At 42.0% G+C, this 15645-nt stretch overlaps 1 protein-coding gene across 2 annotated transcripts in view; it reads right to left on the reverse strand.

Annotated features, from left to right (window-relative positions):
• The window catches only part of sgcd (sarcoglycan, delta (dystrophin-associated glycoprotein)), a 132847-nt gene extending 124184 nt beyond the window's left edge, over positions 1–8663 (reverse strand). Inside the window, exon 1 of one of the 2 annotated variants that reach the window (XM_027000107.3) lies at positions 8471–8663. The gene's annotated coding sequence lies outside the window, so the exon portion shown is untranslated. Of the gene's footprint in view, positions 1–456; positions 478–8470 lie in introns of those variants that run through there. The other variant, XM_027000108.3, reaches the window with a different exon arrangement.
• Positions 8664–15645: the final 6982 nt, after the last annotated feature.

The raw sequence follows: 15645 nt of genomic DNA on the forward strand, positions 1-15645 counted from the left end.
ATAATGATTGAAGGTCCGGTGGCTGTAATCTTTGGAGTCACCGTGTGGTTCAGCTCAACAGTGCAGCACAGGATGCGAAGAAGAACAAACTCAATCAACGCAGCTACTAATATTATTTTCACATTCTAGTTGAAGCACCTATTAAATCGACTAAGCAACTCAGCATCACCGTAGCATTTTCATATATATTTGTTTCTGAATATTCTCTTATGTCCCATAACTTAGCTTAAAACTCTTCTCATGTTCATACTGGAGTTACCAATATGTATTATACCAGACAAACACACACACAAAAGAATTAGGAACAGGAATTACATGCACCACAGTTTAAAAAAAACATGTAAACTATACAGAAAGCCCCAGGAAACTATACAGAAAGAGTTCCATCACAAGCACACCCCCGCTCTGGCTTCTCCACCAGAGAACCACGGCATACGTTAAGTGTAAAACTCCTACCTCTTTGTCAGATGCCGACAATTGCAGCCTCAAACAAGTCAGAAAAGCATGGGGCTGGAAAACTGCCAGTGCCTCCTTATCTCTGCCTGACTACTGCCAAGCCTGCAACAGGGGCAGAAGAAGAGGAAGGTCTACCAAAGTGGGGGATCCAGCAGCAGGCTGGGCTCCATGGGTTTCAGGGGAAGGGGAAGCCCGAGGGCCCTCTGGCTGGCTGGAAGTGTCGTTCCAGGGCAGGTAGCTGGCAACGGCGGGCTCAGCACGGTAGTCCTGGCAGCGGGTACGGTAGCAGAGCAGGCAGAAGTGAGCATCCTCCAGTTGGGAGCTGGGGGGGGGTGTGGGGATGTGGGGGTGCAGAAGCAGGGGGTGGTGGTGGTGGTGGTGGGGGTGAGGGAGAGCTGGAGCGGCTGTAATCCTCAAAGCGGACACGCACACGGGAGCTCGGTGAAGGAGAGTCGCCTCAACATCATGCTTCGTCCTCGGGCAGCCACGTCTCTGTTTCCCCCCACGTCCCTCCGGCTGGCTTTATTTATCCCGGACCGAGACGAAGCGAGTGCGAGAGAGAGAGAGAGAGAGAGAGAGAGAGAGAGAGAGAGAGGGAGAGAGACCGAGGGAAGGAGAATGAGCAAATAAATGCAGAGTGAGAGAGTGAGGGAGAAAGGCAGCAAAAGAGGGGGAGAGGAGAGCACGGGAGAGAGAAGTGCTCGCACTGTCAGTGACTACATTAGCAGTACTGAGGAGGTGGAGTTTTCTTTGCAGCAGAGGAGATCATGATTTGAAGAGAAAAGATCCAACAGGAAGAGAGACAGACAGAGAGAGAGAAGCGGAGAGAGAGAGAGAGAGAGAGAAAGGCAGAAAGAGGCATGCAAAGACAGGGTTAAGATGCATGGGTGAGAGTAAACAGAGGTTAAGGGAACGAGAGATGACAAAAAGACAAGACGAGATGCTCGACAAGAAAGAGGAAAAACCTCAGCTGCTCAGGAGCTGGCAAATGATCTGCCCTAATTGTTTAATGAGATAGTGAGCCATCTCATTGCACACATCATCATTCATAATATGATGTATTTCAGGGAAATGGGCTCTTTACGGCAAGGTCATACTTACTGTGTCAGCTTAACCAAAATCCAAACTGAAGATTCATAGTCAAAAGACTACAGTCTGTGTTCGGCCAAGATGAGCATTTACAAAAATAGCTTGTTAGTAAATTTTCCTGAATTGCTAGAATCATAATTATTAATGCAATAACTTCAGGGAATTCTGACTTTGTTTTTTCAGTGCTGAAGTTAAATCAGAATAGAAATAAATCTACAAGGCACATGGATTTGAAATTGCTTTGGTTTTCAGAAACTTTCTTTTGTTCATCACCTTGGATAAAAGGAATTTCAAAGTACTGTCAATTGTCTTTACGTTCCTCATTTCATAGTATAAGTTATGGAATGTAGATTTTCATTTTCAAGTTTTTTTCAATTTTTCAATCATTCTTTTATAGGATTGACATCTATTGATGGGATCAGCCTAGTAAATCACTGCACTTGTATAGATAATCAAGGTTGCTATTCTCTTTGGAAAAACTGATATTTCTCACACTACTGGTTAAAGAGGATTATAGCATTCAGAATGGGGGGTGACCTTTAGTGCTCGCTTCATAACCTGATTTGCCTCACACCCACCTAGCTATATTGTGTGCATTTTGTGTTTTGCAAAAGGTTTTGGTTAGTTATCTATTTTTCCTAAAGTAGACGATAAAAGCATTTTGTAAGTGTGTCTGTTTCGTTCATCAGGATGATCACACCTCCTTTAGTTAGTGTATATTTCCAATCCCGTGCCACATGGGGAGTTTGCTTTAAGAAACAAATTCAAGCACACAGAATTCATCTAGCAGACATGAGGTGCAACATGAGTTACATCAGGTTTGTGTGTAGTAAGGTCTCAATAAGTCAGACTTCACTGGCTACAGATTATAAAGAAAGGGAGCTAAGAACAGTTGGAAGCAATAGATATACCCAGCCTGCGATGAACAACCCCACTGCGCCAAAGGTATCACTGTTGGGTGGCAGCAAAAACTGACCCTACAGAATCAGTATCTTAGTTGTGAAACACTTCTTCTCTCCTATGAAGTCATCTGCCTATCTTTCTCTCCATTTATCTAACTAGCTATCTATCTCTCCATCACTCTCTTGTGCACACAAAAACACAGTCTCAAGCTACTGCAATTGATTTTACAGTTCCCTTTAACTTCTGCTAGACTAAGCCACTGGATAACTCCACACTCCTTGGTGGGTGCCTGGCGAATTTTTACAGAGTTCAAAATCTTTGGTGCAAGTATCAAATAAGCTTTTCCCTAGTATTTTTGTACTCCTTTCTAAGTATGTTTAACAGTCCAGCATTTGATGATATGGAACATAGTCAGGCAGGCATAATGAAATACAGTTACATAATTTGGCAGACACACATATGCAGAGTGACTTGAACCCATGACCTTAAGGTTTTGTGTACCATGCGATCCCGGCACTGTAGCGTAGGTGAGCACATAACATGTGTTTGGTCATATTACATGTTTAAAATGTAATACACAATTAACAGCACAATTATGGGTAATGTGCTCTTTCTGTCATGTACAAACACACTGGCTGAAGCATTCTGAGGAGCTGATAAAATGAACAAGCATGGGTCTTGCATGGGCCTCATGCAGTGAGGGAAAGGGCCAAACTGGGCATGTTTCTTAAAAGAAAAAAAAAAGTGATATTACCAATTACCAGTGAGATGTAAATGTTAATGTTGAGTTAAAAATTATGCCAAGATTCCTAATTTAATATTTTGCTCATAATGCTTAGAAAGCTTATTTCAATTGCTCATTTTTTTCCAGAGCAACCAAATTAGTGATAGCTATCAAGATTTAAGGACAGGTTAGACTGTGTTATGAAACTAAATCACTTACAGAAGCTTTAATTACTACATGTATCCTGAATATGTAGCCTTTGCCTGAGCCTAAACCCAATCCCAACCTTAACCTCTATAAGAGGTTTTCTTACCATTACACTGCCAATTTTCTTCTACAAAGACAGCACTTAGAACATAAGTCCCCCATTTCAGCCATGTTTTTTTCCCATATCCACTCCATGTGTGGGAGTTTGAGTGGACACTGCAGCTACGATGAGGGTCATGTCAGAGGAGCAGAAAGAAACAGGGCATTAGTATTGGTCTTTGAAAGATAGCCCCACTCAACCAAAAGAATTTCCTTCCAACTCTGATCAACTACATCTGTCAGTGACTCCACAGATGTAGTTCACCTTTTATATCATGGACTTCATTATACTCTTTTCTAATGATGACTAATGATGCTGCTGATGATAATTATGAAAGTATTTGTGGCGCTTGCTATTTAGTTTCATAGAACTCTGCTCATGGTTTTAATAGAGTTTAATTATTCTGCAGTTACATCATTCTTTTCACGAACCTTTGTTGTAAACTACAGAATTAACAGCATCAAAAAATGGCAACTTTTTACATTCAATAAACAGAGAAAGCCAAAATAAACTTGGGCATTGCTTCCCTGTGTGGATAAGTATATTCAGGATTACAACCACAGAGGCAATAAGTCAGTCCTATGAAACAAGCCACCCTCATCCCCCCTCCCATCCAGCTCGATTAAATTTTGCCATGATTTCTTGGCTGCTACCTTGAAGGGCTCATAGCTAAAGAACAAACAAATACATCGCTTGAGTCTCAATGCACTTTATAAAGTCTTTGGTGAGGGGTGTGTCACAGAGGGTTCCAGTGTGGAGGGCACAGGGGTTTGAGGTCGCCGAGTAGTTCTGTCCAGATGACTCGATTTGACAGAGTGACAAGAATGACTGGAGCAGGCAAAATGGGTGCGCGGTGTGATGAAACCTGGTGTCAGTTTTGATTGTGCCATGTTGGAGTAGATAAACAGCGAGTCTAATTCGGAATGAGATAAGTTCTCGGCCAGAGACACCGAATATAGCCTGTGCTTTTAGGCTGAATAATAGTCTCATGTGGCTGGCTTTCTCTACACCTACTCAGTAAGCTTGCATAGTCATTATGGTGAAGTGGAGCACAGAGTGAGGTACAGGGGGACTGACACTGCTTACAGCCGAAGTGCTGGGAAAGCATCATGGAATATGGATGATCTCCTATAGGGTCAATACATTTACAATCAAAGCAGTTGAACAACAACATCAATCTCATGGGGTCTGACTCTGCGACAGCAATTTACTCAAAATATATACAACATACCACCACCAAGCTCTGGATGAGACATTATCTTATCAGATGAGAGTCATCTCAGATGAGAAGACTAAATGAGAAAATATGGGTTTTTTTTCTCTCTTGGGAGCACTTTAGGCACGAGGCTTTGTTATCATGATTATCCACCAGGTTACACTGGCCAGCAGTTCTTGCTCAAACAGGGTATGTGGCCAGAGCCAGAAAGCTCAGTCTCAGCACCGAGGAGGCGTAATGGGCACAATGACTGCTGCCAGGACAGAGAACAAGGTCTGCTTCAATTAGGACTGGCTTCAGGTCAGATGGAAGACAGTTTCACCTAACTGTCAGCCACATAACAATATCACATAAGGCCAGCAAGAAGTTTGGACACTGGCTACTCCAGACATCAAAATCTTGACAGTCCTTGGTGCCAATTATCAGGTATTATTAATGTGCTTGCAATGTTACACATTGGAATTGAGTTTGAAGTCTCTGGCTGATGCTGAGATGACATGGGTTGCTGTAATGGTTCCATATATTTGCAAATGGCTGGTATACAAACAAACCATGTTGACAAGTGTCTACTAGGTTTGGAGTCACATGAGAACATATCATTTCTCTCCATGGGAATCGCATTGGCAGCAGACACAAAAGATCCACAAGCTGTAGCCAGAGCTATGATTAAAAAAAGAGGACTGATAACAAATCATGGGATACGTTCACCTCAGACCATGTGTGTCAGAAACCAGACCCACTGAACAATGGTTGATATTTTTTGTTGTTGTTTTTATGTTAGTTTTTAAGGTCACAATTTAAATACTTTATGTCTTCCATGTAAGAAAAAACACAAAAAATATCAAGCCACTGTCACAGGACGTCTACACCAGGGGGTGCTAAAGGGGAGCCGAGGCTGGTTGCCCCTGTCGCTTGTATCACGTGGCACTAAATGTGCCAACCCAGCTCCATTTTCCTCCGAACATGAAGTATGCAGTACCCATGTTAATGAACTATTCCACTGTTCATTGTACTTGTGATCCTTTGATTGGTTACAATCTCAATATGAGAATTAATGCATCAGCACACACCATTCGCCTCCAACAAACAATGATTACAGTCGTTTCTGTAGCCGTGAGTCGCGTCATAATTCATTCCGCAAGACTACTGCCAGAGGATCTGTTTTGTGTGTTTGTGTCAGATTACAATATTTTATTATGCCAATGTATCACTACTCGCGTCATTGTGTTGTAGCAGAAATAACATACACAAGGGTAGTATTATTCCTAAACTGATGACTGTTGCCATTTTCCACTGTGGGGAAGTAGAGCAATATGTTTTCAAACACACTGAAAGAAGGAAACTTATTGGATTTACTCAACTGAATTGTGAACACTGGTTCCACATGAATTGTGTGCTTTAAGAGTTGCTGTACACGTCTGTGTTGTTTCAACAACTCAGCACAATATAATCACATAAAAATGTAATAAATTTAGATTATATTTATTTGGTTTAATACAACAGAGGTACATTCCCAGAAGTTCTTCAGTGCAGTATTTCTACATACACACACTCACACACATATATATATAAGATTTAAAAATGATATTGTTGATCATATATATATATATATATATATATATATATATATATATATATATATATATAGCTTTAATTGCTGATGTTCTTTGTAGTAATCAGAATGGGCTTCAGAGCAGCTGCACTCTTGTAGGCATCATGCAGTGCACTTTAAGGTGAGCTCATCAATACAACAATGCAGCTTCATGCACACAATTCTCTCCACATTATCCAGGGGAGCAAAATCAAAGGCTCTTTGCCTCTCAGCTGTTCCGGCCTCTGAGGTGGACACAGAGACTCCACCTCAGCCACTCAGCTGTTTCGCGCTGGCTGCAGAGTTTTATCAGTTATTGTGAAGTGAAGGCGTTCCACCCGCCGCTTGTAACCACTCACAAGTCACTGGTACTGAGGTGGACATCTACACGTTTGTGTAGCACATGCTGCTGGCCAAACAGAGGCCACCAAGCAGGCACTACCAGTGTTCTGATCAACTGGGAAAGGGAGAATGTGCAGGCTTGAAAACAAGCTATGCCCAAAAGCTAGGGCAGATTAGGCAAACAGAAGAAACTTCTCCCGGACCACCTTCAAATGGAATTGTGTCTGATAGAAAGTGCTGAGATACTTACAGTGCTTCAGAGTTGTTGTTTTTTTTTTTGTTTGTTTTTTTAAGGTCGCGGGACTCACCAGGGAGCACTTGTGAGCAGCACTGCAAAATGAATCTCTGCTGGCTCATGCAAAGCAAAGAAGTGAATTTCTAACATCCTAAGCTAAGGAGAAGACAGTGGCAGAAAGCCACGTTCTCCGGCACTGCAGCAGGAAAAGAGAGACCAGGAAATGACCTCTGCTGGTACCTGTCAAAAAACACCCCCCACGCCCCCAGCGCACCATCGCTGGTTTGTTTGCAGAAGCGGATAATGCGTCTGGATTCCCCCTTTGGATTCTCTGGGCATGCTCTAGAATCATGCGTTTTGCCCCTAGCTTTTCATGGCTGATGCCTGCTTAAACTTGTGCTGACGTATATATACACGCGTGCACACACAGACATGCTCAGCAGCTGGTGTGCATGAGACACGTATGCAGCTCTCGCATCTAGGTGGCTACATGGACTAACTTTAATAGGGAAGCAGGCCCCTTTTGATGGCTTGAGGTGTGAGCTTGCCTTCCCATGGCACTCAGCATTATAATGCTCTTGCATTTCTTGGAATCTCATTGAGAGTGCAGGAAAGATCGAGAGAGAAAGACAGAAGCAGAATGAGCGAAAAGAAGGGGGAGAGGGAGGCACAGAGACACAGAGACCCTGAGGGAGAAAGACACGGAGAGGGGGAAGGTGGGATTTATATAGCCGTCTGTTTGATCTGCACAAATCCAGAAAAGCAGGGGATTACTTATGCCCACTTACAGCTCGTCAGTGGAGCAGGCCTTCCCTCAACACTACTGTAAACATCTAACTCAGTAGAGGAAGGTCGAGCTTAGAACATGCATGAATTCATGGGCTCACAACAACAGCTGTCTCTCCTTTTGCAGCACAGGCACTGACAGAGTAGGTGGAATGCTAAGTGCGGGTAAGGTTACCAGAGTTGGCCAGCTAAATATTGCCTGTTGCTACTCCGAATCAAATGGCTTTTCAGTTCTGTAACATCGGTCAGGGGGCTTTCTATTTTAAAACATACTTTAAAAAACCACACTCACAGGTTAAGAGACAAGGTAATGTGAGTCTAATGTGAGATAAAAACAGATGCTTATGATATCTCCACATACACTGGTTGAAGAACAGGAGAAAAGAAGTGTTACCATCCAACTAATATGTAGAACATCAGTTATTGTGAAATGACAGGCAGAATGGGACACCACACTATCACCAACTCAAAGTACTCAAGCAATATCACAAAACTAGTGACTGATTACATGATCCTGGTTTATTGGCATACGGGGTACACCAGAGCCAAATGCAAGTGGGACTTTACCTTTCAAAGCAGGGCCAATACTTCCTATTACTTTGTTCCATTTTAAAGAGCAGAAGCACATACACACACATACACACAACCTCGCTGTTATGCCAGTTAGCGCATCCCCCTCAAGCATTTGCCAAATCAGTCCCCAAACCAAGTTTCAAGTGACTTTTATCTTTTCCAAAAATTGACCACAAAAGCTTACAAAATGGGCCTTGAGCAGATCGAAGGGGAGAGAGAAGGGGGTAAGAACGCCTTAAGTTTCCTACCGTTTGATGTTCGAGTGTTAAATCCTAGGTCCTGGAGACGTCTACTGAGTCCGGTGTCTGACGGCCTATTTTTAGAGTTTCCTTCCTAAACCGTATATGGTTGTCTCCACCTCCACATGCTAATTTACCCAGCATAACAACGGAGCGAGGCCGAATTCAGCTGTCTGGACTTATCACCATGCTTCAGTGTGCAGCCAGACTCCATGCCTGGGCTACCCAGTTATTTAATGGCTCTTATTATACAACAGGAGAAGTACTTCCTCTCCCACAGGCAGTCCTAATAACACTGCTAGGTGAAACGATGTTGGCATAGTCACTCCAACTGACGTGACAATACTCTTGCAGAATACTTTCTTCTTTCTTGCCTTAACTTTGCTCCAACTCTAAAGCTGGTCTAAGATAATATACATAAAAACTGAACAGTATATATATCAACTAAATCACATGGGAACATAGCTAGAATTTACCAGCAAACAAATGAACTTGTGATTTAGTGCAAGCGACACAGTAACATTGTCTGAAGAGCCCTGAAGGTGTGCTTAAAATTTGTGGTATTGGTGTCGATTATGGGCTTCACACTTTTAATCCCAGCGTAGGGAAGCCGGTCCCATTCTTGGCATTACTGCTGCAAGCCTTTGGGCAGGGGAGTGAAGGCTGGTGGATAATTCAATGAGCCGGACTCTGCTACAAGCACCCCACAGCCCTCGCTAGCAATTAAAAGGAGCAGCACAATGTCTACCAGTAAGACAGACATCAGGAAAATCGATACTGCAGGGGCAAAAGGAAAAAAGAGTCCTGGCAACATACCCATGCAATGTATGGGCATAGATTACATTTTATGGGTTTTTTTCTGTGAAACATTTCACGCATGAACATAATCAGTAGTCATGGATTCATTCAGTGGAGCTGTTTGCCATTGGCAGATGGGATTTGTCCTCCTTGGGAGTAAGGTAATGTTTGTGTACGCCACTATTAGGAAACATCACCAAATCTTTGGTGTGGTAATGTCATGTTAAACAAATATTTACAAATCTGTACCAGGGAAGGGAGTCACCCTGAGGCTCTTACCTTTCACTTATTCTCTGCAGTCATGTGCATATGTTAGGGAAAATGCATTGACAATATGTTCTAGGCGGAAAACCTCTCTCATCTGTCATCTTTTTTTTTCATTGCTACACTGGCCTGCAAGCAGCAATAGCCTGAGCACTGGAGCAGAGCCCGATCCCCTGCTGATTCGCTGATTCCTTTCCTGTCAGCTGTTGTTGCTACTATGAGAACTGAAGGTGATATCAAGTGGGCTTTTGTCAACCAAGTATTACTAATGAGGCCTTGCCCATCAGCTCTCATTCATCCTGTTTGTGGACGGGATTGACGAGGTGTTTGGGTCTTCATGTGTTGTTTTCTTCCTCCCTTTTTGGGTCGCATGACTCCCAAAGGGGACCCTCTCCCCAACCCCCAACCCCCCCCCCCCCCCCCTCAGCTTGGGGGTGTTCAGAAGTGAGAGAGGGGCCAGAAAATGAGATTCTCTCATCACCCTGACAGTGGGCTTGTAATCACACAGCCAGCTGTTGAAACACATCCAAAATGCCCATTCCATTCTCCCCATCTGAAGAAAAACATGATATTAAAAGAGATTATGTTTATTACAGGTGCAGATAATCCGTGCTCAGATTTGCAGGCTGTGACACCAGTGTTGACTTTTTGGGCATCCATGTATTTCATGCCTCATATTACGGCAATCATTTATATGTGATGTTATCTGCTCTCAGGGATATTTGCTGTGAATTAGAATATGAAAAATGGAATGCAGCAGGATGCAGAGGCCAAGGCTCCCATGTTTATTGCTGTGACTCTTGGTGGTACTAAGGGGAGGTAAGAAAAATGAGTCATTGTGCTGACTCGATCCCTGCCAGCTATGTCACTTTTTGGTGTTTTTGGAAAAGATCATAAAAAGCAGAGAGAAAAGACTCTCTCATGTTGACTGAATGATATTTCACTGACAGTAAGGGACATTCATTTCCCACGATTCCAGTGACATCTGATTACTTTTTCTTTTTTTTGATAATGTACATACTTAGTAAATTCTGTTCTATGTGATAGACTGTTCAGTGTGCACTGATCCATTTGCACTCCTAAGCATCCCACTAGTTGGATGACTACTGGAGACTGACCATGCATGTAATTTGCGGAGTGTTATAATATGTTGGCATGTTTATCAATAATTGCTTTCTAACAGTTTAGTGTCACCTCAGTTAATGAGGATGCAAATTGGGTCTAATAAACAGTTCAAAGTGTTCATTAAAGCCTCATCTAACAGCAATACAGCAAGGCTTTTTCCCCCATCAGCTTGCAAAGAACATAGGCTAAAACAATCCACTGTTAAGGGTTTTATTTTTTAGAATAACAAAGATTTTGAGAGGTTGCTTCAGCACAGAATTTCCAAAAACACACTCAGGCAAACAAGTGGGGAGATTTTCAATCTTCTAAACTACATAGATTTCTGAAGTCAAGGACCAGCTGCCTTCATCCAAAAGAACCACATTTAAAAGCCTGATTGTATTTGCACTCTCTGTAAATTATAGAGTTAAAAGTTCTGTTGTTTTGTCTCACATTAAAGTAAAAGCTTTCAAATATGGAATTTGAAAGGCGTAATCAAGTCTCAATAGAAATGGACTGGAAAATAGATGGAAAATAGATCAAATTTTGACTTCGGCATTTCTTAGCTGCTCTACAAACAACATCCGGACTAAACGGAACTGAAACGTTGTGACACGCCTTCACGCTGTGATTGTTAGCATAATGCTGCAAACACTCCACAAAGAGCACTTTGTTCTTTCAGCACCAAGTAGGAAAACTTGCAATATTATGTGCTGGCCCTCCCAAGTCCTCCTGGGTCCAGCAGCTGCCCTCTCCCTGTATCCAGTGGGTCCTGTGGTGCAACGTAATTTGTTTCACACCGAGTAATTAACCATCCTCAGTGACGGCCGTTCAGTGGGCTCTGGCAGGTGCTGAGGAATGTGTCCCTCATTGTATACAGGCCCGGCAAAGCATACACCAAACGGGTGTTAGCCTACCCCATGGAAGAACAAGAATGAAGGGAGACAGAGAGAGAAAGAGAGAGTGAGAGTGTGTCTGTGTGTGTGAGAGAGTAAGAGAAACAGGGCACACGAAGAAGCACTTTCTCCTGTTCTGGTCTGCCGCGTTCCTAACGCGACCTTTTTCAGCTGACACTGATTTTATTGGCCGAGGAAGATGAGACTGCAGTGGACCAGCCACAGTTTCTGGCACGAGACCCAATCAATGTGCTGCTCATGAACAGGACAGCTTTTCCTTCCAACTTCATGAGGTATGATATGAATGTAAAAAAGAAAAAGACACACAAGAAAGGTCATCCCTGGTATAGAAAAGAACTAATATTTTTCCTACTTGGCTAACACTTGACATTATAACTATAAACCCACTGAAGTTACCTTAATAAATGTTAACATTTTAGACATTAATGATTGAAGAGGATTCTAAATACTGGGGTAAAAATGAGAAGGTTTCAGTATAATTAACAGCATGAGCCAATCAGATGGGTTTACTAATATGCCTTTAGATATTTTCCATCAAGTAATATTTCAATCTAGGTGATTCAGGGAGCCTTGTGACATGCACCTCAGGAAAAATAAATGAACTCAATGTTTTTAGTCCATTTTGAACATTAGTCCATTATAGCATTGCCAATAGCATAATATTATTGGGCCAGTAAACATCTTTAGGATGAATATACATACCACTGAGTCAATGCCATCATCAGCAGTAGTTAGTAGTATTAGGGCCAAAGTCATAGCATGGTAATGAACAGGTGGTTTCTTTTTTCCGGTTTGTGCCGAAATTTTTATTGGAGTCATATGCTCTTTAGGTCTTATTCTAACCCAGTTTGACCTTAACTAGAACCTCAGAGGTTCCAGTGTGCTGGCAATCCCACATTCTCATAATATTCTATTTGAATCCAGTGAATAAAATAAAAGAAGAAAGGACGAAAAACATCCCCAGTCCTGAATACCCTTTTGTGCTTAACCTTGGGCTCCATCCCCAGCAGTCTCTCTCCTGTTCACACCACAGCACATCTGAAGAGCAGTGCCTACTGCTTTAATGATGCTGCTCACACTACTCAGTTGCTGCTATGATATTCAGTCAAATATGAGAAATACTATTGCGCACCTGCTCAAGAGCCACACATGGCAACATTATTTCACATTCCATTATCTAGACCACTCTGAATCATCTCAGCCAAACAAATGAGGGATCCCCTCTCATAATGGTTCCCCTCTCCAAAACAGTTAACATGCATTACAGTCAGAAGAGTGTAAGCATCGTAAAAGGCCTCCATCAAACAGCTGAGAGGAGCCTCCCGAAACCAGCCAATGCTCTCACACATGATCTTTAGCCTCCTGCTGATACCCTTCAAAGATAGCAAGGGGAAAAAAGCCCTGTGATTGCAGGGGCCACTCGCGTTTATGCGCTTCATCAAAAGGAGAAAGCAGGTGCCCCATGTAGCTTTTCTCTCAGCACTGACGCTTCCTGAGACATTGCGGATCTGACAGCTCTGTCACGTGAAAGTGATCTAAACATTCTGATGACAGACTAGGACCTACTGCAGCGACGGATGGGGAAAAGTACAGAGCCATCTCTTTAACTTTTTTTTTTTTTTTTGTCTTTGAAAGTAAGCTATTAAAATTAATGTGTGCTTTTTTCTCTTTAATTTGTGGAAGTAAGTGGGGAAGATACTTCTACATGTACCAAACAAATGCAGAAGGAACTTAACACTGTTGATTTTAGCTTATGATTAAAGGGTTAGAGGCTTGACTCAAGGAATAAGAAAGTTTCAATTTCATAAACCAAAACTCGAAGGATATGTTTAAAAATATATTTTTTCTTTGTAAACCTCACATTTGAGGTTGGGGTGTAGCTAGGAATTCTGGGCACTGAAAGAATATTCCTCTGGGTAACCCATCCCTTTAAAAAAATCATCTCTTTACTGTTTATATACCCACTGGGCACTACACCATACTAGAACTGGGTAAGACAGAACAGCATTAATTCTACATGCCATGAATTACACAATATGTTGGAAACATTGATTTAGGATGTTGGTCCATGTTGCCATGATAGCATCATGGAATTGCTGCACATGTTCATGCTGTGAATCTCATGATCTACCACATCTTAGAGGTCCTAAACATCTAGTGACTGGGGAAGCCAGTAGAGTACACTAAACTCAAGGTCAGTCATGGAACCAGTTTTTAGATTCATTTCACTTTGCAGCAAGACATATTTCATCCTGAAAGTAACCATTATGAGATGGGTTGTGGCCATAAAGGAATGCATATGATCAGCAACAATACTAGGCAGTGGTATTCAAACAATTCCCCATTAGTGTTAGCCAACCTCCCACCCCACCCCCCCAAAAAAAATTCCCATCCCCAGCCTGATCTGCTGACACAAGGCAATTCCTTGGAGTTGTGCTGTTCACGCCATACTGACCTTACCATCTGGATGACACAGCAGAAACTGAGGTTCATCACTCCAGGCAACGTTTTTCCAGTCTTCAACTGTTTAGTTTCAGTGAGCATGTGCCCACTGTAGCCTTATATTCCTGTTCTTGGCTGACGGGAGTGAAAAACAAATTGGCCTTCTGCTGTCGTAGACCATCCAGCTCAAAGTTTGATGTGTGGTTTGATTCTGAGATTTTATTCTGTTTATCAAGGTTGAAAAGAGCTGTTTTAACACTCTCCTCTTCATGTGAAGTTAGGCTAGTAGTTAGGCTATGTAGTTTTAAACACACGGTTCAGATTGGAAATGTGCTTCCTCATTTGTTAAAGAAAACATACCTTGAACCCAAAAGACCAGTTCTGACCTGTTTGCTTAATTTATTTGCTTTATTTGATTAATAGTTTCCTGATTTAGCTAGACTACCTAAATAATTAAAAATATCTAATCATAGAGAGATGACAACAACGTCTAGACAGTTCTTCATCAAATTTTCATTGTGAATGCATATTGCAAAAGTCTTCAGAGACATAACTTGGTTAACTAGCTAGCTAATGTTAGCTCCCTACCACTACACAGGTAGCTAGCTATAGTTAGCTAAAAAAAATAATAATAATAATAATTGATTATTGCTTGCACTTGTCAGCTAAAATTTCTGATAAACTCACTTTTCTTAGAAAATAAGTTAGAATCTGTGCCTCTAAAGTGCTCCTCTTAAAACTCTGTTGTCAATCAAACTTCAATCAAATCGAAAATGCAGCAGAGAAACAAAATGGGGCTGTGGTTTGGAAAAGTACTTTCATGAACAATGAAATAATGATTATCGTGTTTGTTATTATTGTTATTGGTGGTGTTGTTGTTGTTTCTGTTGCTATTTTATTTAACTCCAGAGCAATGCATTGTGTTTTACAGTATACATTAAATTCATACATGCTACTAAATTTTTGTGACTGTCCCACCCCCTCCAGATGTGCTAAGCAACCTTTCCTTTGCTGATCTACAAGCATTTTCTCCTTATTAGTGCAAGGCTTGCTTTGAGGCTCAGTACATCTGACAAATAATAATGAAAGGCAAGCTAGTTTTAAAGCAGGTTCTCTCTCTCTCTGTGTGTGTGTGTGTGTGTGTGTGTGTGTGTGTGTGTGTGTGTGTGTGTGTGTGTGTGTGTGTGTGTGTGTGAGTGTGAGTGTGTGTGTTGGTCTGTGTGATCCCAAATGTCCAGCAGTGCCAAACACAGGCTCGTTTTTGTCCAGATTGCATCTTGCTGTTTGCTTAGAGAGTGCTAACTCGCTCTGGTGAGGTGCAGCTGCTGAAAACAGCATGTGGGAAGGGGAGTAAGTGTGTAATTACAGAGAAGCACATGAAGATGTAGAGTTGGCAGATGATAACAAGTCATTTCTGTCCAGTATGTTGCACTGGTGTGTCTCAAAAAAAAAAAAATGGTAATGGAATTCAAATGTCACAATAGCTAACTGATCCTAGGTCTGAGAGGGCTGCTCCACTCAACCTGATCCGGGGTAAAGTAATGTCTCACTTTTGTACTCTACTGGTACTATTGCCAAGTATCAGGAAAACACTGGGCTACTCTGAAACTCATCAGCCTAAGAGGTCTCACTGGGATCATCCTCTTCTGATGCTGTCTA

The sequence above is a fragment of the Electrophorus electricus genome, chromosome 8 (genome assembly GCF_041902795.1).
Source record: "Electrophorus electricus isolate QZ-2024a chromosome 8, ASM4190279v1, whole genome shotgun sequence".
In the NCBI taxonomy this organism is placed as follows: Eukaryota; Metazoa; Chordata; class Actinopteri; order Gymnotiformes; family Gymnotidae; genus Electrophorus; species Electrophorus electricus.